Consider the following 23,839-nt stretch of genomic DNA (forward strand, 5'->3'; position numbering starts at 1 on the left):
TCTGAGTGAACTCTGGGAGTTGGTGATGGACAGGGAGGCCTGGCGTGCTGCGATTCATGGGATCGCAAAGAGTTGGACACGACTGAGCGACTGATCTGATCTGATCTGAATGCTTATTGAACACAGTGTCAACCACTGCGCCTGACATTTTAATATATCTTTAATTCTTCAAGCAACTTTCCAAAATAAATATTACTGTATCCATATTACTGAGGAGAAAGTTGAAGCTCAGAAAGGTAAATTAAGTTTCCAGAAGTGACATTAGTAACCAGTGATGGATCTGTATCTGGAACCCTACTCCAAGAGGCTCCAAGATAGGGTTTTTGTCCCTAAGGTGCTTGTACTCATTTATTTAAGTCCGGCCATAGAAAGCATCGCAGATGGACTGGCTTACATGACAGGAATCGATTTGTCTCACTGTTCTGGAAGCCAGAAGTCTGTGCTGGATCAATGTGCTGTCAAGGTTGGTTTCTTCTGAAACTATGAGAGAGACGGTTCCATGCCTCTCTCCTAGCTTCTGGTGGTTTCTGTTCATCTTTGACATTCCTTGGCTTATGGCAGGGTAGCTATAATCTTTTTTAAAATGCTTTTCTTTTGTCTGTGCTGGGTCTTCGTTGCTGTACAAGGTTTTCTCTAGTTGCGGTGAGCAGGGGCTACTTCCTATTGGCGGTGTGTGGGCTTCTTATTGCGATGGCTTCTCTTGTTGTGGGGTGCAAGCTCTAGGGCATGCGGGCTCAGCAGTAGCGGCTCCCAGGCTCTAGGGCACGGGTTCAGTAGTTGTGGCTCATGGGCTTAGTTGCTCCATGCCATGTGGGATCTTTCCAGACCAGGGATTGAATGCATGTCTCCTACACTGGCAGGTGGATTCTTTACCACTGAGCCACCAGGGAAGCCCAGGATAACTAGGGTCTTCATGTGGCATCCTTCCTGCCTGTGTGTCTGGGTCTAAATTCTCCACCCTCCCCCCCCCCCGACACACACACATTTTTTAATAAAGATACTAGTTGTATTGGATTTGGGGTCCACTCTAACTCTAGGATTGTTACTGAAAGTGGGGTCCCACTGCTCACCTCTCAGAAGCCAATAAAAATGCAAGGTTGGTGGAAAGGAAAGTTTGCTTTATTTTGGGCGTCCGCAGCCAGGGAGGAGGGTGGACTCCTGCCCAAAGGCTGACTGCCCCCACTGGCAGCCAGCGGGTAAGAGCCTTTATAGATGGAGGAAGAGGGTTACACGTAGAAACAGCACTGTCAGCTCCGACCATCATCTTGAAATTAGTCATTGGTGGTTTGATCAACGTCATCTTGGCTGTTTTAAGTACAGTTAGTCTTGAATCCCAGGGTCGGTATGTTCCCATTTCTTTGAGGTCAGTTCTTAGAATTGTGGCAGCTTATGTCATAACTATGGTCTGGTCATCATGTAACTTCTTCCACCTGGTGGGAGTTTCAGTATCTACAGTACGGCTCAAAGGATGTGGCTTAGAATCTTACCTACAGCCCTTGAAGAGGAACTAAAGGTCCTTGACTTTGCCTGACGACTGAACTATCTTGCGGGGCTGTTTTCCTTTGTTTCTGTAGTTTCTTACTTCTCTCATTAAACTTATTCTTTGGCTAAAGTTTATCCACAGACAAAAGGCAGGCCGAGGACATGGGAAGCAAGGACCATAGGGGCTGGCTCTGTTTCAGTATGACTTCAATTTCATTACTTTCATCTGCAACAACCTTATTTCCAAGTTAGGTCATATTTAGGGGGACTGGGGACTAAGACTTCAGCATATGAACTTGGTTGGGGGATGCAGTTCAACCCATAACAGTTGAGGGTTTAAATGTATTTATTTAAATACATTTAAATAAATTTAATGTATTTATTTTTAATTGGAGGATCATTGCTTTACAATAGTGTGTTGGTTTCTGCCATACATCAATGTAAATCAGGCCTAGGTACACACATGTCCCTTCCTTCCGGGTGGGTTTTTTAACAAGTTTAAAAACTTGTTAAAGCTCCAAGAAAGAAGTATACAAAGAAGTAATTAATAATCAGTCATGAGTAATAGTTCCAGATGAGACTAGATTTCAGAGTTCATGAGTGTTTTCTCTGGTGGATAATGAGTGCTAGCCCTTCAGAAGCCTAAGGAAATCCCCTTTGGTATGAATTACCTGGGAATGTTTTATACCATGATGGGATTTTAACTGGCTGTGAAAAAATGATGTATCCCTGGGGTCAGTAGAGACAAGAAGGAGGGGGTGTGTTTTGTGTAGGGATCTTGTCCCTGTTGTCAAGGAGCTTACGATCCAGCTCCAGAAACACAGATCAAACTTATGAGAAGTTAACTATCAAGGCAAAAGTTTAAAACATGACCTTCACCAACACACATGTGTGAGTAGTCATGCAATACAGCAAGCTGCAACAGCCGCGTGAGTGACAAAGTGAGCTCCAGCCTTTGGGGAATGTTCATGGGTGTATGGTGATGTGAATTTTTTTTTTTTTTTAAGAACGGGCTTTGGATAGAAGAAGAGCAGGGAGAGGGGTTCCCAGGAAAAGAAGGGGCTGTACACCAAGGTCGTAAAGCCTGAGACCTAACTAAAAGCCATTAGACCGTGCCAGTTGGGTGGAAAATCACATTCTTATACAGGGAAGCTCCAGGGTAAGAGTGGAAAAGGCAGGAGAAGCCCCGGCAGAATTAAAGCTGCTTCTTTGAATTTGCAATTCAATGTGTAAATTCACCCTATTGGTCTCCCTTTATTAATTTTTAAAAATACTTATTTATTTGGCTGCATCATCAGGTCTTAGTTGCAGCACATGGGATCTTTTGCTGCATGTGAAGGCTCAGTAGTCATGGCTCTCAGGCTTAGTCATTCCTCGGCATGTGGGATCCTAGTTCCCTGACCAGGGATTGAACCCAAGTCCCCTGCCTTGGAAAGCAGACTCTTAACCACTGGACCACCAGGAAGTCCCTAGCATACCTTTATCTTTTCAGAATCCTGTACCAAAGCCCTTGCCTAGGAAGGCATTTATCAAAGTATATGGTCAAAATCTGTGATTCGTCAGTCTTGGAGGTGTTCCTCAACTTAGGAAAAAAGTTATGGGTTTAATAAATTAGGAGGTAATGAATAATTAACATTAATACTTCAGTCAGGTCCTCAGGTACTGGTGGGAAACAGATGACACACTCAAAATTAAGGCAGGTTTAGTAAATGACTGAGCAGTGCTTGAGGAAGCCATAAAGGAGAGGTGAGTAGTCCAGGGCTGGTACCAGTAGGAAGTCATTAACTATCCCTAAGCTTGGGGACTTCCCTGGTGGTCCAGTGGTTAAGAATCTGCCTTCCAATGCAGGGGACACAGGTTTGATCCCTGGGGAACTAAAATCCCACGTGCCTCAGGGCAACTAAGCCTGCACACCATCACTGCTGAGACCGAGTTCTATAAAGCTCACACCACAACTAGAGAGAAGCCCATGCAACAAAGAGTCTGGGCGCCGCAATGAAGATCTCAGGTGTGGCAACTGAGACCTGAAGTAGCCAAATAAGTATTTTAAAAATAAATAAATAAAAACTATCCGTAGGCTTGAAGAAAGGGAGAGAGGAAGGTTACTGTACAGGAGAGGGACACTGGACAGGACCTGTATCCTTGAATTGAGGAATACAGCAGCCCCCGGTCACCGGGCAGAGAGCAGGGGATAAAGTCTCCCACCTCACTCTCCTGCCTCCCCAACTTCCTGTTCAATCCCAGCTAAGGGCAAAGGCAAGGGAGTGCACCGATAGAGAAAGCCAAGTCTTCCTCCCAGGGCACACAGCAGAGTGGGGACAATACATGAGGCAGGGAGGGACAAGCAGGGGCAAATGGGAGCTTTCCTGCACAGTTACTTTGCAAGAGGACTTCTTTGAATACTATATATATTAATGTGTTAGTGACCCTACAAAGGAGGCTTTGGAAGGCAATATTCCTAAACTAGCTTTATCACAAAATTCCATTTTTGAAGGCTTCCTAGGACCAGTGATCAAAGGAAACCAAATTGGGAGGCTTTGATCAGTGGGATGAAATCCAAACCTCTTCTATCAGTCAACCTTCTTTCAAATGAAAGTGTCAGAAACCAATCTCAAACTAAACGAAAGGAGAAAATTTGGCTTTCACAAAATTTGTGAGTCAGAAAGAAGGTTTTGATTCAGGCAAGGATGGACGCAGGAGCTCTCAGGATGGTGAGACCTCTGTCTGTCCCTTCAACATTCCACTCTGTCCATCACAGCTAAGCTTTATTCTGCATGCTGGCTCTCACCATGAGGTGGGCAGTACCCCTACTGACTGCCCCCTACCAAATCCTCCCAGCTCAGCAATTCCAGTGAAGTAGGGACTTCTCTCCCCAAGTTCATATCCCAATCCCATGATGATTCTAAGTGCTTCTGCTTAAGGTAGAGCGTCCATCCTTAAACAATATCAGATTATTCACTGAGGTCCTTTGATTGACACTGCTCAGCCCTTGGGAGTTGAGGAGGGTACTGACCCTATTTTCACAGACTCACCAGGACATATTTCCTGAGAGTTTAGGGAAGAAATAAGATAGAAGGTCATAAAAAGCATGAAAATTTACTACCATCTAAAACTATAGCTACCATGATCATCATTTCTCTACTGGATATTCATGGCTTCCCCCAAATTTGGCCTAAAACAATAAGTTCCAATACCCACTGTTCTCCTATATAACCACCCTGATTCAGTCAGACTGATTTACTTACTATTTTTAGGAGAAGTGAAGTCGCTCAGTTGTGTCTGACTCTTTGCGACCCTAAGGATTGTAACCTACCAGGCTCCTCCATCCATGGGATTTTCCAGGCAAGGATACTGGAGTGGGTTGCCATTTCCTTCTCCAGGGGATCTCCCCAACCCAGGGATCGAACCTGGGTCTCCCGCACTGCAGGGAGACTCTTTACCATCTGAGCCACCAAGGAAGAACACACCATAAATTCCCATTATTCCTCAGCCCTTTCGATTTGAATCCTGCTTCATGGGAATCAAGTCCCAAGGCTGCAATGAAATGTGTCCACAGTGTCCCAATTTCCTTCTTCCAAGCTGTAGATTTTGTTTTCCATCCTCTTAACTCCTACTGCATTAAAATGTCTGCACCATCCATTTGATCTTTATGACCCGTTGCCCTTTCTTGTGTGTGTATGTGTATATCCCTTATCCCTGTGGACATAACTAAGTTGTAAACAACTTGAGTTCCATAACATCATTGCCATATCTTCATATACTTTGTATCTACCTTGCCTAGCACACTGTAGATGTTAATCAAACATATTTTGCTCGCTATTTCAGAGGTTCAAGGTTAGCATCCCACCTCTTCTTGCTTGCTTGCATTTTCATCAATCCTTCATGTCCTCTATGCTAACATGTAGAGTGGTGTTGAAAAATGTCGTTACTTTAGTCAGGTCCCAGGTTCTTGTCAAGTGGGTCAACCATGTTGATATGGTGGAAAAAAATAGCCCAGCAATTCATTTATTCATTCATTTACCCCCTCATTCAACATTTAATTGAGAATCTTCTATGAACAACACACTGTGTTAGGTATTGTGGAGCACATGAAGATAAGTAAATAGATTGTGCCTTGAAGGTATTCAAAAAAATATGGGGAATATAAAATAAGAATAAAATTTCTAAAAGACAAGATAGACTGTTGCATGTAAAAACATTTTACCAGTCCTTGTGGAAGGGAATTTGAGAACATCTAGCAATACCTTTACCCCCGACCCAGCAATGCCAATTCTAGGAATTCACCCTAAAAATGGACCTCCATCTATATGAAACAACATACGTACAATGTTTTTCAATGTGGCAATTCTGTAGTGGAAAAATTAGGGAACAACATAACAATCCATCCTTAGAAGACTAGTAGAATAGATTATCTACCTAAAAAGACTGAGGAAGATCATTACAGGTTGAGTGTAGTGATTTCCAATATAATATTAAGAGAAAAAGGGAAGCAAGGAATAAAAGTATATATGTGGTCTCTTTTGTCTATAAAAGGAAAAAGATTTTAAATATGTTTTTCCCATGATGAAACACAGAAGGAATGAACTAGAAATTAATTAAAATGGCTACTAATAATGCCTCTCTCCCTCTCTTTTTTTGAAAGAGATTTCCTGATTTGCCCTGTTCACTTAAGGGCCCACTTAAGGGGCTAACAACAATGACTTCCTGGTAGAAATGAGCAAATCTTACACTCGGATTTTTTTTTTCTAATTACCACTCTCCAATAAAAAGAACCAGGGTTTTTTGAGAAATGGCTCAAGTCTGTACAATAGAAGTTTAAGGTAAACATGGAACATCTAGTAGTTCCATAAAGCAAAGAAATATTCAAACTCGAATGGGGTTAAGGTCAAAATACCACAGGAATGAACTTCAGGGTTTCCTGAATACACTCATTAAGCGCAGAACACACAAATAAAGTGTAAAAAAGCAAATGGAATATAACATTTTGAATAAGAGGGTGGGACCAATTGAGAGATATAGCATTGACATATATGCAGCACCGTGTTCTTTTAAATAGTATATTGTTATTTTCAAATAGACTCATTAATGGTTGATTTTTTCCCTCTACACATTAAGAAATAGTAACTTCTACCCTGTCCATGTGTGAGTCGTTACTTCCAATTTCAGCACTTTATCATGTTGAATATTTACTGAGTTCTACAATAAATCATGGAGCTTGTAAATACTGTCACAAGAAAACAAATTTATAAACTCATGTTATCACAGAGATTCCTGGAGCGTTCTGCTGTGTGGAGAACCCATCTCATCAGTCACTCAGGAATGTTATATATAAGATTTACAGCCCTTGAAAATGGAGCTTTAGAGGTTTTCATATGTGACTGAAGTGTCCATCCATTATAGCTGTTACTCAGTAAGTGCACAGATAGTGCTGTTGGCTGAGTGAAGGTGAGTGGGGACCCAAAGGCACTCTCCTGGGTCTGCAGAGGTCAAAGTGTGTGCTTGTGAAAAGAGTAGGAGAAGAGAATGCAGCCAAATTTGAGGTCTGACGCTTCAATCAGCATGGATCCTGTTCAACAGAGGAGTTTGGCAATACACTATCTTCAAGGTTTTAGATTGATCAGTGCCCCTACGAGAACATTAGCTGCACTGTGACCATGACCACTGTAACTGAGCCCACCCATTAGGTAAACTGCTCTAAGTTCTCTTGTAGCAGAGGTGGGTCATCCACTAGGGCTCTTCTAGATCTTTCCCATAGAAATATGGGCTTTCATCTCTGTGCATCTGTTTCCTCCCTGGGAAATGTCGGACAGCACTTGCAGGAGGAAATAGTAGCTTCTCCTTTTTCTGCTTCACTTTTAAAAAAAGTCGGGGGCGGGGGCAGAGTATCAGTTCAGTTCAGTTGCTCAGTCGTGTCTGACTCTTTGCCACCCCATGGACTGCAGCACACCAGGCTTCCCTGTCCATCATTAACTCCCAGAGCTTACTCAAACTCGTGTCCATCAAGTTGGTGATGACATCCAACCATCTCATCCTCTGCCATCCCCTTCTCCTCCTGCCTTCAATCTTGCCCAGCATCAGGGTGTTTTCCAATGAGTCAGTTCTTTGCATCAGGTGGCCAAAGTATTGGAGTTTCAGCTTCAACATTAGTCCTTCCAATGAACACCCAGGACTGATCTCCTTTAGGATGGACTTGTTGGATCTCCTTGCAGTCCAAGGGACTCTCAAGAGTCTTTTCCAACACCACAGTTCAAAAGCATCAATTCTTTGGGGCTTAGCTTTCTTTATAGTCCAAGTCTCACATCCATACATGACCACTGGAAAAAACCATAGCTTTGACTAGATGGACCTTTGTTGGCAAAGTAATGTCTCTGCTTTTTAATATGCTATCTAGGTTGGTCATAGCTTTACTTCCAAGGAGCAGGGGGTTGGGGGATGTATAGTTGCTTTAAAATGTTGTGTTAGTTTCTGCAATACAACGAAGTGATTCAGTTATATGTACACATATATCCCTTCCCTCTTGAGCCTCCTCCCAACCCACCTCCCCATCCTACCTCTCTAAAATCATCACAGAGCGCCAAGCCAAGCTCCCTGTGCTATACAGTAGGTTCCCAGCAGTGATCTATTTCACACATGGTAGTGTATATATGTCAATCTTAATCTCCCAATTCATCCCGCCCACACCTACCTTCTCTATGTCCAAATGTCTGTTCTATATGTCTGTGTCTCTATACTTGCCTGGCAAAAAGGTTCATCAGTACCATTTTTCTAGATTCCACATATATGCATTAATAGACAATATTTGTCTTTCTCTTTCTGACTTATTTCACTCTGTATGACAGACTCTAGGTCCATCCACATCTCGATGAATGGATGTGGTACATATATACAGAGGAATATAAAACGGAATGAAATTCAGTCGTTTGCAGAGATCTGCTTTACTTCTTAACCCTTTACTCTCTTTGATAAGATACACACTCCTCTCTCTTTCAGATTGTTATTGAATGACAGTGCACAAATCTAATCTTTAAAGTCTAGTTTATTTAAAGTCCCTGGGGAATACTTAAGATTGGAAGAAAGCAAGTGGCAAATCCTGGAAAAACATGAATAATTACAACATTATTGACTTATTCTGTAAACTTGCATCTTATTTCACTTAACATGAGGCTGGAGTGGACAGCTGTCTTTTTCATTTATTTTTCAAAAGCAGAGACCAGTTCATTATTTTCCAGGACAGCAAGTTGTTGGTCAGGAGATGACAGTTGCCCTGACAAGTGAGCTGAGCTTTCCCCCTGTTGCCCTCTGTTGCCAGGATATCTCCTTTGGGTTTGGGGCAACCATCCCCAGATTCCTTGTCTTTCCCCTCTTCCTACATGACACAGTGACCTAACAGCCTCCAAGGGGGAATTTGGGAGGAGTGGAGAGTGTTTACATGGGGCTTTGTACTCATAATTCATATCCATTAGCCTTACATAGATGATGGATGGCACTAAACATACCCAATTTTTGAGGCTTGATATTTGCTAACTGTAACTATAGCCAAGGCCCTTTGGCTCTCACTGAAGGGGAAACTTAAGCTATTAACTGAGATTAAGTGACTCATTTTGAGGTCAAACAGTAAATCTGGGATAGACCGGGAATTAGAACCACAGCTCCAAAGAGCTACAAAAACAAAGACTTAAAGAGGCGGGGAAAAGGATACAATTTAGGAAGATGACCCTTTCTCCTCTGGCTACAGTGACAGACAACCCTGGCTCTGGATTATTCGCAGGGCTCTTTTCGAACCTCAATAACGAATTCGAGTGTTCACTCACACATCTTTGTGAGACAGTTCTGTGCCCTGCTCTAGAAGAAAACGGAAATGGATTGAAACGGCTCGCCAACCCCCTCCCACTCTGCTGTCTGTGGTGTGTGGATGTAGTTCAGTTTATTTCAGCAAGAATTTATTCAGCACACACTGAGTGCCAAGCATGGTGTCCACCCTCTAAATGAATATCGGGGAATTGAAACAAGACCCACTTCCCACAGGAACTCAGAGTCCAGTGGTCTGTTCACTTACTGCCTTAAATGATTATTTGTACCCTTCTCTTTCTGACTAGCAAAATTACAAGAAGAACACAAATTAGACTTTAACTGAAAAGTATCAAGCACACACAATGTTCTTGAAGACACAACTGGTTATTTTTCATTCAACCAGATGAAGCAGTGGATGCCAGCGCAGTGACATTGGCGGCTGCCCTTCAGTTGTAGACTTGGAAAGCAGATCCTAAATCCTCCAGTGAAATGTTTTGGCAGACATTTTCATCCAGATATTATTAACAACAAAATGAAAACAATCCACGCATCAATTCTGTGTCCCAGGGAGGTCCCTGATGGGAATGTTAGCAACTGCAGCTTCAAATGATCCTGCCCCACGAAATCTCATTTCCCAATCAGTCATAATCTTTTAAGTAGCTTTTCTGTTTGAGGATAAATAAAGCATATGCGTGTCCTTGTCCAGCCACTTCTTGCATTTTTCAGTAGTGTGACATTTTGGGGTTATGACTGACCCATGACTCAATGCCATAAGGACAGTCTCAACAGTGAAAAGGCTGTTTGGCCAAAACATCACACAAGTACACAACCCATTGGAGATTAAAACGAGCATGGTAAGGGCAGTCCATTCATTCAACAAATAATGAGTACTCCGCTAGACTTACATCTTAGACTAATGACTCCATCTCTTGGAGCCTCAGTTTTTCTCATCTGTGAAATGGGAATAATGATATCTACCTCAAAGGATGGTAGTGGGGATTCAGGACAGCAACCAAGTGAAAGTTCACAGCCCAGGGCCCACCCAGGGGAGGTGCTCAGTAAATTTGGATTTCCTTCACTGCTAGGGGAGAAGAGGAAAATGTATGCTTTCTTCAAGTTGCCTACTTCACCTCTGCCCTCTTCATCTTTAATAGCTGCAATCTTGGAGTCTTTGTTAGAGACAAAACAGATAGAGGGCATTGCTTGGGGCTGCCTTCACGTTCCTGTCTTGTGACTACTCCTTGATGTATCCTCATCCTTACTTCAGTGGTCTCAAGAGTATCACCATCCTTTCTGTTGATTAACTCACCCTTCTGTGAGTTAACCCAAAAATCATTCAGCCCATTCCTTGACAGTTCGTGAAAACATCTTGCTATCCAAAACTTTCTCTTCCTGTCCTCAGGCATTGTACTTTCCGCATATAAACAAACTTGACTTTCTTCTTGGCCTCTTGCGCCCCCTGTGTCCATAGGTCTCTCTCTCTTTGACATCAAAGCCAAGCCAAGGATGGAAGATGGCTCCCTCTATTCACTTTCTCAACCACCATTCACTTCTCAAGCCCTCCTCCTCTGACTTCTGTCTTCCCCACACCACAGAGACTGCTCTTGTCAAAGTCATCAGTCATTTCCAAGCCTATTGAATATCTTTTCATCTTTTTTAAATGGTTTCTATAAAAAGAATATGTATCTTTGGCTGCACGCAGGCTTCCTCTAGTTGCGACAAGGGGGTCCTCTCCAGTTGTAGTATGAGCCCTTCTCATTGCAGTGACTTCTCTAATTGTGGAACACAGGCTTAGCTGCCTCGTGGCACGTGGAATCTTCCCAGACCAGAGACCAAACCCGCATCCTCTGCACTGGCAGCTAGATTCCTAACTAATGGGCCACCAGGGAAGTCCAGTATTTTTTTTTTTCACTTTATTCTTCATGGCTCTTTATGACTTTTGAAACTGTTTTCCTTCTTGAAACTGCTGCTCCTCTGGCTTTGTGGTGCGAGATTCTGGTCCTCCTTTTCCTGGATGCAACTGGCTATTCTAGGGTCTCCTCATCCATTATGCCTGATGATACTAGCCAGGTTTTTTTTTTTTTTTTATCTTTTATTGGAGTGTAGTTGATTTACAATACTGTGTTAGTTTCAGGTGTACAGAATAGTGATTAAGTTATATATATTTTCATTTTTATTCAGATTCTTTTCCAACATAGGGTAACAACTTCTACAGAGATCTCAATATATAAAGGTAGTTTTCTAACTACTTTTACAACAAACCTTTAACAAGTATGAATATCCCCCCTCTCCTTTTACACACAAGGAAAGAGGAGCTTAGAAGGGCTAAGCAATCTGCCTAGAGGGTCATGCTAATAATAAGTGGTCACTGTTGTTCTTGTTTAGTCACTAAGTCATGTCCTATTCTTTGCAACCCCATGGACTGTAGCCTGCTAGGCTCCTCTGTACATGGGATTTCCCAGGCAAGAATACTGGAGTGGGCTGCCATTTCGTAGCCTTATTCAAACCCAGGCAGCCTAGTCCCAGAGCTCCTCTTATCACTACCTAAAGGTTAGTATTCTCTGTAACCCTTTCCTTCATTTTAACATTTCAATGATTTTTTTTTTTACCCCTCATTCTGTAGGTTCTCCCAGATATGTCTAATTCACTCCCATTCTTTTAATAATTACTTACCTGTATATTGGAGAAGGAAATGGCAACCCACTCCAGTATTCTTGCCTGGAGAATTCCATGGACAGAGGAGCTTAGTGGGCTCTATATGGGGTCATAAAGAGTCGGACACGACTGAAGCGACCTAGCATATTGACCTAGTCATATTGATGACTCCTAGGTTGCTGCAGGATCTCCAAGAAGCACACACTCAGATGGAATTAGATGTGCAATAAATCTGTTGGAAGAAATGCCTGTAAGGGTTAAAGGAGAGAGGGAGAGCCTTAGGCCTTTGTGCTGATGGACTTCAATGAAAGAATAAGAAGGAAGGAGGTTGGGTAGGAAGAGCCTCAGCTCCCAGTACAGCCCCGAGGAAGCCTGTGTTAGAGAAGCCTGCAGGCCATGGCCAGGCTCGGTCACTAGTGGCTGGGAGCCGCCCCGGAGAGTGGAGGGTGTGAACACTGTCTCTCCTGAAGGTGAAGGAGCAGAGGGCAGTCCGCCAGCCTAGATTCCCATTCTCTTGGTGGGAAATCTGAGCAGTACAGATTTCCAGATCACTGCCAAGCCCCAGTCCCCAATTTCTGTCCTATTCTTGTTTCTTTTTATTTTATTTTTGGCCACACCACGCGGCATGTGGGATCTTAGTTCCCAGACCAGGGATCAAACCTGTGCCCCCTGTGTTGGAAGTGTGGAGTCTTAACCTCTGGACTTCCAGAGAAGTCCCCTAACCTGTCTTTGAACTTTAGTCTTAACCCCACCTGCTTGCCTTCTGTGTCCATCCTTCCCCCCACGGAACCTCAAACTGAGCACATCCAACACTGAACTCCTCTGAGGGCCTCGTCCTTTTCATATTCTCCACACCCCCTGCCTCAGTGTGGTCCTACCATCCATTCATCATCCAAGTCACCCCCTTCCTTTCCCTCACGTCTGCATGTACAACCAGTAACCAAGTTCTGTGCATTTTAGGTCCTACATTTCTGTTAAATTGGTGGGTCAGTTCTCTCCATATCTACTACTGCTGCCTTTGTTTAGACCCTCTACCCTCTCTGTTATAAGAACTTTATATCTCCCTAGTCTCCTCGTCGCTACTGTCTTTCCATGACACTGCCAACAGAGCACGCTTCCTCCACAAAACTGACCTCACGGGGAAAGGAGAGGGTGGGATGAATCGGGAGAGCAGCATGGAATCAAATACATGACCATGTGTAAAGTATATAGCCATGAGAATTTGCTGTGTGACACAGGGAGCTCAACCGAGTGCTCTGTGACATCCTAGAGGGGTGCAATGGGGTGGAAGATGGGAGGAGGGTTCACAAGGGAGGGGACCTGTGGCTGATTCATGATGATGTATGGTGGAAACCAGCACAATATTGCAAAGCAATTATTCTCTGATAAAAAATTAAGAGAAAAAAACTGACCTCATGACCTGATCATCTCCACGTGACATAGTGCAGTTTAAAGCTGAGCTCTGAGTACTTCAAGAGTTCAGACAGGTGATGATGGGCCTCTGTTGGGAATGCAAGGAAGCCTTTCTAGATGAAGTCACCTGGAAAAAAAAAAAAATCACAGAGTAGATGACCAGTCCCTGGTTTTGTTTTTTGAATATTTATTTATTTAGCTGTGCCAGGTCTTAGTTGTGGTGCCCAGGATCTTCACTGCACCGTGTGGAATCTTTCCTTGTGCCTACAGACTAGTTGTGGTGTGCAGGTGTGCAGGCTTGATTGCTCCGGGGCATGTGGGATTTTTCTTCCCTGACCACGGATTGAACCCATGTCCTCCATACTGCAAGGCGGATTCTCAACCACTTGACCACCAAGGAAGTCCTCAGCAGTCCCTGTTTAACTAGATAATTATTCACTCAGTCATGGCTGCTCATGGCCAAGAAAAGTTTAGTCGGAAAGAAGTTTCATGCTGCTATGAAAACAGTGATTTGTTGAAGACAAAGAAGGAACTCTTCATTTTCTCTGAAATGTGAGGATCTTGAGGTTTGGGATTTCTGTCTTTCAAGTACAGTTGACATTGACACGTATCTGTTGGCTGGCCTTCAAGTTCAGCCACGGCCTTTGCCCTGGTGCCCCCTGACCTCGCCTCACACCTCCCATCTCCTTTTAACTTGAGAGGCAGAGGCATTCTCACTTCTCTTCAGGGAGGGATTGTTTCTTGTCTCTTCAAAGAGAAACTTGAGAAGGCCAACAGTGTGGGCCTCTCCTGCAGGTACAGTGAATTCTAGATGAGTCTGAGAAACAGCGGAGTCGATTTCAGTTTTCAAGGATATCAAAGAACTTTAGGAAAGCACCCAAATTTGGGGTATTTTGAGTTCAATTTCTGGACATGCCGATAGAGATATGACTACAAAATGCTCTGAAGGACAGTAGATATTTTGCTCAGTAAACCGACTTGTGAAAGTTTAATCAGCGAATTTATCCTTCCTCCACCTCAGCCCATCCAGGATGTAGAAATGAACACTTTCCTTCTTTCACAAGAAATTTACTCCACATGCTCTGTGAGACAATGTAAGAGAAACGATAGATCAGATAAACTGATCCATAAAAAGATGCTGTCAGCTACAAATGATACCAAATATCAACCTTTTAATTGTGATACCTAAACATAATTTCCCTAGAAGATATCATTTTACTTAAAAATTATTTATTTATATATTTGGCTGAAATATATATATATATTATATATATATTTGGCTAAAATATAATATACATTTATATATTTAGTTGTGCCTGTGAACTCTTAGCTTCCGCATGTGGGATCCAGTTCCCCCTAGCAGGGACCAAACCGAGGCTCCCTGCACTGGGAGCGGGGAGTCTTAGCCACTGGACAACCAGGGAAGTCCCCAAGGATGTCATTTTAGTAACAGCTTTATACTTGCTTTGTATGAGTGTTTACTTTCTAATGGAAATGATCCCATTGCCATCCTTTTGCCTGTAGGAGAGGAGGGGCAGTAGGGGAAAGACAACTTAAGGAAAAGGTTGTGGAAATGGATCTGATGGTTCGGGCAGATGATTAACTGCCTCTGCAGAGGCAGCCCTGAGGGCTACAAAAGCCTTCCTCAATTTAAGACTTTCCCCGTTTCCCTTCTGATTGTTGAAATCTGATCTTTGTTTCCTAGTCATACATCAGTAGCTTGATAACAGTAATCTGTTGATTGTAATTTTCCTCCAGTATTCAAAACTAGAGAAGCAGGCAAAAGCTCGATGCCAGGGTTGCCTCTTTTTGCCGGTCTTCATCTTCATGTGTTAAGGTGGAAAGAACAAGAGCTGGGAAAGGATCCCCAGACAGCTCAGACCACGGAGAGGAGAAGAGACGCAACTGCCTCCTTTGGGAGCCACTCATCATCTTTTGGCGTACTGGATTAACCCTAGTACAAAGGGGCCCTTTCCCAGTTAAACCAAACTCTCGGTTTTTTATTGGGTTGGCCCAAAAGTTCATTTGGGCTTTTCCATAAGATGTTACAGGAACACGTGAACAGAGTTTTTGGTCAATTCAACATGATCCTGGGTGTCAGGATCAGTTGTGAAATGTGTGTCACAAACACATTACTAGTAATAAAGTGGTAGAGTTTTCTTAGTAGCAATGGTTATTATTGCTCAAGAAATGTGAGTGGATTAAGGGTTAGCCTTTAAAAAATGTCTTCCTCACTCAGGTCCATTCTAACGTGTTTTCCTGGGGGAGAAGCTGAGGGAGGGGGATTACTAATGAGACACAGGGATCACTCTACGGCACCTTCAGTGGTTCGTGCCCAAGGACCTCCTTTGTTTTGGGCGCCATGACTAGATGAGGTTGAGAAATACTGGTCCCAGAACCATCTCTCAGGGAGACCTCTGGGCCTCTAAGTTGGTGCACGACTGTGCTTGCATGTGGCATCTTTCTCCCCTCTTCCTTCTCACCTTGCAGTTCAACCCAGGTACTAACACAACACAGTGTTTGGTTGGTTCTTACTTGTCACATGGGCTTCCTCTGAAACCTTTCATCGAGTTGTCATGGACCAAGCTGCTGCCTCCAACTTGTCCAGCTCAGAAACAGAGAAAATTGGCTGTGTTTTTCTTTTTTTCAAGTCATCAGCATTTAAAGCCCACCTCTGCTGTTTAATTTCTGTGTGACCTTGGAAACTTTCTTAACCTCTCTAAGGCTCAGTTTCTCTCACCTGGAAAACGGGAATACAATAGGGTTGTTGTAAGTATTAAGTTGAGATGATGTTATTTGGAGGAAAAACTTCTTCTTCCAACTTGAGTTCAGCTTGTCAGGAGAAAACACAAAGCTTACTTACATTCAGTGGAGGTTTTAAATGAAATGACTCCCAAAGCAGGGAGAGATAGGGGTGTATATATGAACTAAATGGGAGAGGGAGGGAAGAGAAAGAGGTTCTGTGGAAGAACAAAGGGAAGGCCTGACAGTTTCAGATAAAGTTTGTTAGGCAGTTACTCATCCCAGTGATAATGATTAGTCTGCTTTCCGGCTGTAAGTCTCCTGGACAGGGAATTGCTGACAGCTGTATGTTTCAAGAGTGCTGGCTAAGTCCCCAAAAGAAGCTTCGGGAAGGTTGCTTTCTGTGGCTGCTATTTGTTCAGATGCTTTTAGCTCAAAATAATCTTTACGCTATTGAAGCACATGTTGGATTCCTTCACTGAAAGACACAGGGTGCTATCTAGGTGTTGTTACAGGAGAGGTGAATCTTTCAGAGTTCAGAGACATTAACCAAAAGGAACATCATCACCCTTGGGGGTCAATGGCTCCCTCCTGGGCACTGAGGAGGAGGTACCATAGAAATCCTAAAAGCGAAGGCAGCAATGAAAAGAAGTGTTCTGCTTCTCTCAAGGGGAGAAAAGAAGTCCCCACTCTACACTCTTAGACCACAAACACAGATGATGGGTTCCTGCCCCTACATGGGAACAGCCTCTTCTTTGGTCCTCAGTACAAGAAAACTTAAGCTGAATAAAAATCATTTTCCTTCTGAAGTTTTTGCTCCTGGTGTCTGCTGCTGTTGTTCAGTCACTCAGTCGTGTCCAACTCTTTGCCACTCCATGGACTGCAACATTCCAGGCTTCCCTGTCCTTCACCATCTCCGGGAGCTTGCTTAAACTCATGTCCATTGAGTTGGTGATACCATCCAACCATCTCACCCTCGGTCATCTCTTCTCCTCCTGCCTTCAATCTTTACCAGCATCAGAGTCTTTTCCAATGATTCGGCTCTCTGCATCAGGTGGCCAAAGTACTGGAGCTTCAGTTTTAGCATCAGTTCTTCCAGTGAATGTACAGGATTGATTTCCTTTAGGATGGACTGGTTGGATCTCCTTGCAGTCTAAGGGACTCTCAAGAGTCTTTTCCAACACCACAGTTCAAAAGCATCAGTTCTTTGGTGCTCAGCTTTCTTTATGGTCCAATTCTCACATTCATACACGGCTACTGGAAAAACCACAGGTTCGACTAGATGGACCTTTGTTGGCAAAGTAATGTCTCTGTTTTTTAATATGCTGTCTAGGTTTGTAACAACTTTTCTTCCAAGGAATGTCTTTTAATTTCATGGCTGCAGTCACCAACTGCAGTGATTTTGGAGCCCAAGAAAATAAAGTCTGTCACTGTTTCCATTGTTTCCCCATCTATTTGTCACGAAGTGATGGAAGCAGATGCCATGATCTTAGTTTTTCGAATGTTGAGTTTTAAGCCAGCAATTTCACTCTCCTCTTTCACCTTTATCAAGAGGCTCTTTACTTCCTCTTTGCTTTCTGTCATAAAGGTGGCATCATCCGCATATCTGAGGTTGTTGATATTTCTTCTGGCAATCTTGATTTCAGCTTGTGCTTCATCCAGCTTGGCATTCTGCATGATATACTCTGCATATAAGTTAAATAAGCAGAGTGACAATATACAGCTTTGACATACTCCTTTCCCAGTTGAGGGCTTCCCTTGTGGCTCAGCTGGTAAAGAATCCACCTGCAATGTGGGAGACCTGGGTTCAATCCCTGGGTTGGGAAGATCTTCTGGAGAAGGGAAAGGCTACCCACTCCAGTATTCTGGCCTGGAGAATTCCATGGACTGTATAGTCCATGGGGTCGCAAAGAGTCAGACATGACTGAGTGACTTTCACTCACTCTCACTCACTCACTCACTCACTTACTTTCCCAGTTTTGAAGCTGGTGTCTGAAAGATGGTCAAAATGAGGCAAGGGATGTGGGAGAGGGCTTACAGAGTCAAGGCAGAAATTACAATCACTTAACGAGGACCAGGGGCTTCCCTGGTGGCTCAGATGATAGAGAATCTGCCTGCAATTTGGGAGACACAGGTTCAATCTCTGGGTTGGAAAGATTCCCTAGAGAAGGAAATGGCAACCCATGCCAGTATTCTTGCCTGGAGAATCCCCATGGACAGAGGAGCCTGGTGGGCTACAGTCCATGGGGTCACAAAGAGTCAGACATGACTGAGTGACTAAACAACAACAGTGAGGAACAGGTGAAAATCTACAACCAGGTGTGTGTATTTTTAAGTCCAAGGACACAGACTGTGTCAAAGTAAATAGCTTTATATAAAGGCGTGATTTGGTCTCAAGGTATTTTAAGCCCTGATAAGAAGAATCTTTAAAAATAAGAGATAAATCTCTACATGGCTTGTCAGAGAAAAGAATAGTGGAATACTTCATATTGCATAGATTTTCATGATTTTTAATTCCATTTTGGGGGAGGGGGTCTAATTCCTTTCTATTTGTGGTACATGTAACTCTAGGAGTGAAAACTCATTAGAAAATTTTATGTAATACATAATTGCATTGACGATGGCGATACCAAAAGAGACGGACTCCCAGTGAGAAATATTTTTTAATTTTACTGTTTATTTTATTAAAGATTTATTAATTGCATGTATTACAAAGGGGACTGCTCCAAGCCTATGAATATTATTCTTATATAATTGTGCAAATTATACAAATGATTTATGCAAAATGATTCAAAATGGCTAAATCTGAAAGTTTAATTTGGAATAGATGACCAATATTTTCTTTGGTAAGGTATATTTTCCCTCCCCCAGGCCAAGTGGTAATTAAATAAGAAATAAGGGGAGCAAGGTACACTGGAGGTTAGAAAATGAAGTTTAATTTTCATTTTATTTATTTATTTACTAATTTTTAAATTTTTGGCCATGCCCTGTGGCATGTGGGGTCTTAGTGCACCAGCCAGGGCACCCAGAGCAGCCCAAAATAAAAATAAATAAAACAAATAATAAAGAAATAAATACATAACTTGTAAAATTAAATCTGAATTTTCAAAATTATTGAAAACCATATCTGTTTTCTATATCCATTCATTGTGTCATTCAGTGACTGTTCCATTACCTTTTACTATGGTCTTGTGGTGAAGGACATAATGAAACAGAATATCCAGCAATGACTTAGTTCTTCGGCATTTGGCAAGAGCTTTACACACACTAGTTGAGGCCCACAAGAGTTTGCTGAAATGAATATTATCATTCCCATTTAACCAATGACAAATCTTAGGCTCAAAATGATTGTCCAAATGTCGATAACCTGATTCCAAGTCCAGGGTTCTTTCTACCAAAACATGAATTGTATTTTACCCTTGTACCTTACCTTTAGATCTCAAGTCTGGGAGAGGAGGTATCTATACATTTAAAAGGAAAAAAACAAGATTTAGACAGCAATGTAAAATAGGGATTTGGAAAATATTATGGGGTAGTTAAGTGGTTAAATCCCTAATGTGCAAGGCAGAAAGCAAGGATCACTCAGGAGGAACATATCACTCTTGATGGAGAAAGCAGTGTATGTTTATTACAAGTGGAAAATAATCTTTACCACACAAGGACTAACAGCCTGTTTGTGGAATCTGATGTAATCACATAAAAACTATTGTTAACTTCAAACAAGCAAAAAATGCATAAATCAAATCCATGTTTCTTATCAGATCTGTGGTACCTACTTTTGGCACCTGTAAATAATTCTAAGTGTGAAAAGCTTTGATAAACCAACTTCATTTGAAAAGCAAAAACATATAGATGGTGAGACTACCAGAGGAAAAAGATTTAGGGTAATCTCAATTTAACCCAATATCAACTGAAGTGAAGGAAATGGGTTAACAACAGATACTTACCTTTAACTAATCCACAGAATTCATGATATGTACTCAGGCTCTTTAAAACTCTCTATTTCAACAGTCAGTATCCACTAGATGTGACTATTTGAATTTTAATTCATTATAAATTAAATTTAAAATTCAGCTTTTCAGTTGCAGTTACCACCTCTGACATACTCAATAGCCATATATGGTGACTGGCAGCCATACTGGACAGTGCAGACTTAGGACATGTTCATCTTTGCAGAAAGGTCTGCTAACACGGCTGCTGTAGACTCTGGCAAACGATAGATTTTGATGAGGATGTAAAATTATTTTTTAAAAGAAAAAAGGGGAAAATAAGGAGTTCTTATTATACTTTTGCCTTGTTTTATATAATGGTAGCATTAGAGTTGCTGTATTCATTCATTTTCGAACAAATATTTGCGCTTTGCTAGGCATTGTGTAATTGCACCATTTCAGTTCTGCTAGGGATTAGCAGTTGTTTCTCCCAGAACCTAGCACCTAGAGTTGTGCAGGAAAATAGTCCTACTCGATAGTCATTTATTGCTGGAACAATGCAGACCCTCAGGCTCCTTCCTTTGTCCTTGTACAGGTCAGGAGTGAGACGAGCAACTCCAGTGCTGAAGATAAGGCAAATTCTTAATTACCTACCCGGTATCTCTTCCCTTCTTCCTTGTGCACAGAATTCCAGTTTTATTACAGTCATGTCCCCAGCCAGGGTGATGGATCAAGACTTTTTTGTGGAGGTCGTGCACTGCACAAAGGTGTCAGGCCCAAAAGTTGAGTGATGGCTGAAAAATAAGTCTTTTTTAACGTTTACATAAATGTTTTATTACCTACTGGCTGTCCTGCCTGAGGCAGTCAGTCTCTCAAATTTTTCAGTCTATCAGCTCTCTCTGCTGATATTTCATTGCATATTCAGTGTACAATGCTACCTTCACCCCATTTTCATTTTTTTTTTCCATGTTTGATGCCTTAAATTATTGTGCCTAATCCAAGTCTTGAGTCACTCTTCCCCCTCTTCCTTTTTTAATAGACTCTTCTTTCCTGTCTCTCAACAGAAATAGCTTTTCCTCATTATATACAATAATTGCCTATTAAAAAAATTAAACTATACATAAAAGTATAAAGGAGAAAGGAAAATACCTGAAATCTCATTTCTGGGATAATATTAACATTTTGGTGACTTTTTTTTCACGTTTGTATATACAAGGGATTTTCTGGATCATTTTGTCTGCTTCCTCCAGTCTTTTCCCCACATGATAAATTAAGAACCATCTCATTAGAGCCCACTACAAATTTAGTTGTCAGACTTTGCCTGGATGCTTACACTGCTTGGCAATGTTTTAAAATCTGTCACATTTCCTTTTTACTACATTGGGTTAATGGACATCTTCCCAGTTCTCCTCAAGCTCTACCCACTTGGCTGCAAAGAGTGAGTCCCTCCTCAACTCCCCTTCACCTTGGCAGAGTTCTGTCATGGCCCGTGGGTCCAAAAAAAAAAAAAAAAAGACGAAGAGGGGGCAAGGAGAAAGGAGGCAAGTCATGGTTACTTTGGGATGGACAGTGGGCACGCTTAGGAAACAGAAGCTGGGAAGGCAAAATGTAACAGACCAGGAAGGCATGTTCACCGAGAAAGGCCAAGTCCGGATGCAAGAGCCAAAAAGGAAGGTTGCAATGGAAGCCCAAGAAGAGCCTTAGAAATTAGTCACCTGAGTGTGGTCCCTGTTTTTGTTTTTAATTATTTCCCTGTTTTTGGCCGTGCCGGGTCTTCACTGTTGCATGTGGGCTTTCTCCAGTTGTGGCGAGCGGGGGCTGCTCTCTAGGTGCGGTGCACGGGCTTCTTATTGTAGGGGCTTCTCTTGTTACAGAGCACAGGCTCTAGGAGCACGGGCTTAGTTGTTCTGTGGCACATGGGATCTTCCCAGACCGGGGATCAAACCCGGGTCTCCTGCACTGGCAGCCAGATGACTCCAGTTAACAGGGCGTTATGACAACCAACTCCAGGTGCTAAAGTAGCTCGAGGTGTCATGTGGCTCCTGACAGGTTGGTGTTCTGGCCCCCAAAGAACCAACTCCACAGGCACCCTTGGCCATTTGGTCCACTCACTCCACTTGCCCGACTGTGAACCTTGGAAGCAGCTCGTGCCCACATGAAGGTTAAGCCAGTGCCAGTTTATGTACGATGGCTTGTCTACAGAACTTCTCTTCCAGGCTGGAGTTGACCAGGGTCCTGCTCTGTCCTAATGAGTTGTTCCCTTGAAGCATTCTTCCCGATATTCCTAAAATCCTCCCCAAGCTCTGGTGAAAGATACTATGTTTATTACCAGAAGCCATGTTCTAAGATGGGAACACATCCTATGTCTTGATGCTGTTGTGTAGAAAAGAGAGGGGAACAAAGCCTTTCAGTGTTCTAGAAAGATTGAAAGGCTGCTGGGATGGGTATAGAGGGGAGAGTTGGGAAGAGGATCTGAGGTTCTAGCAGCTTCTTATGTGGACTTTAAAGCAACTGACTCACTTTTCAGCTGCATGTTCATTGTCAAAGCCCAGGGTGCCATGATTCCAGTTCCCAGGCATTTCAGAGATATTATGCCGTAAGTCAGGTCACTTCTAGACTTCCTTCACTGCTGGTTTCAGGTTCAGTTCTCATGAATTTCCTGAGTCAGTTATGGCTCATCCATCTGCTTAACGGTTTTTAAAATGTTGATGATGTTTGTCTTCATAGACATATGCCTATCTTTTAAATTTATTTATTTTTAACCTTTTACTGTTAGTTTTGGGGCTGGGGAAAGCAATTGAAGTAAAATGTCCTTAACTCATCATCTTAAACCAGAAGTTAGCATGAGAATATTTGCCAAGGAGAGCAATATTGTAAAAACATTATTTTAAGGAAGCTCAGATCATCTGTAAAATGCAGGACAAATTAGATGGGCAGAAACTTGAGTCACGGAGTTAGGAGGGCCCCACAAAAATCCCAAAGGGAGAAAGTTAAAGGTCTAAAATGTGGTTGTGGCAAGGAGAATGAAAATAAAGAGCAAAACCTTTGAAAAAAGAGAAAGGAATTTGTTGACCAATTGACTACAAGAAAGAGGAGTCCATGTACCTGGGAGAGGGTGACTGAAAGAATCTATGGAATTTATGAGAAGGAATAAGGAAGAAGAAGCATGGAAGAAATTTGAGGGGCAGTTCCTGGCTTCTGTTTTTATAATGGTCTAAGTGTTGAGAATGAGGAGAAAGTGTGTTTTCTCAGAGCAACTAAAATGTATTTGCCAAAAGTCATCAAACTTGTTAAAGTAATTAGTTAATTTATTTGGTGCTGTGCTGGGTCTTTGTTCCTGTGTGCAGGGTTTCTCTAGTTGTGGCCAGAGGAGGCTACTCTCTAGTAGCTGGGGCACATGGACTTAGTTGTCCGGAATCTTCCCTGATCCGGGATCAAACCTGTATTGCCTGCATTGGCATTCAAATTCTTAACCACTGGACCACCAGGGAAGTCCTTAAATTATAGCTTGTTTAAAGAGATTTGAAATAGGTATTCAAGAACTTCTAAATGTAATCATGGAAGCGAATGACCTCAGAGGTTCAGGAGGTGATGTCCTCTCTCTCCATTGGAAGGTCACGTCTTTTTAGGAAAAGGGTTTTTATTCTCTGGAGGGAGTAAATCAGAGGGGTTCTGATTTGGGAGTTACTAGGCATAGTTTCCCTGGAGAAAGAAATGGCAACCTACTCCAGTATTCTTGCCTGGAGAATCCCATGAAGCCTGGCAGGCTACAGTCTATGGGGTCGCAAGAGTCAGACATGACTGAGCGACTAAGCACACACAGGCAT

Source organism: Bubalus bubalis, chromosome 13 (genome assembly GCF_019923935.1).
Source record: "Bubalus bubalis isolate 160015118507 breed Murrah chromosome 13, NDDB_SH_1, whole genome shotgun sequence".
Lineage (NCBI taxonomy): Eukaryota > Metazoa > Chordata > Mammalia > Artiodactyla > Bovidae > Bubalus > Bubalus bubalis.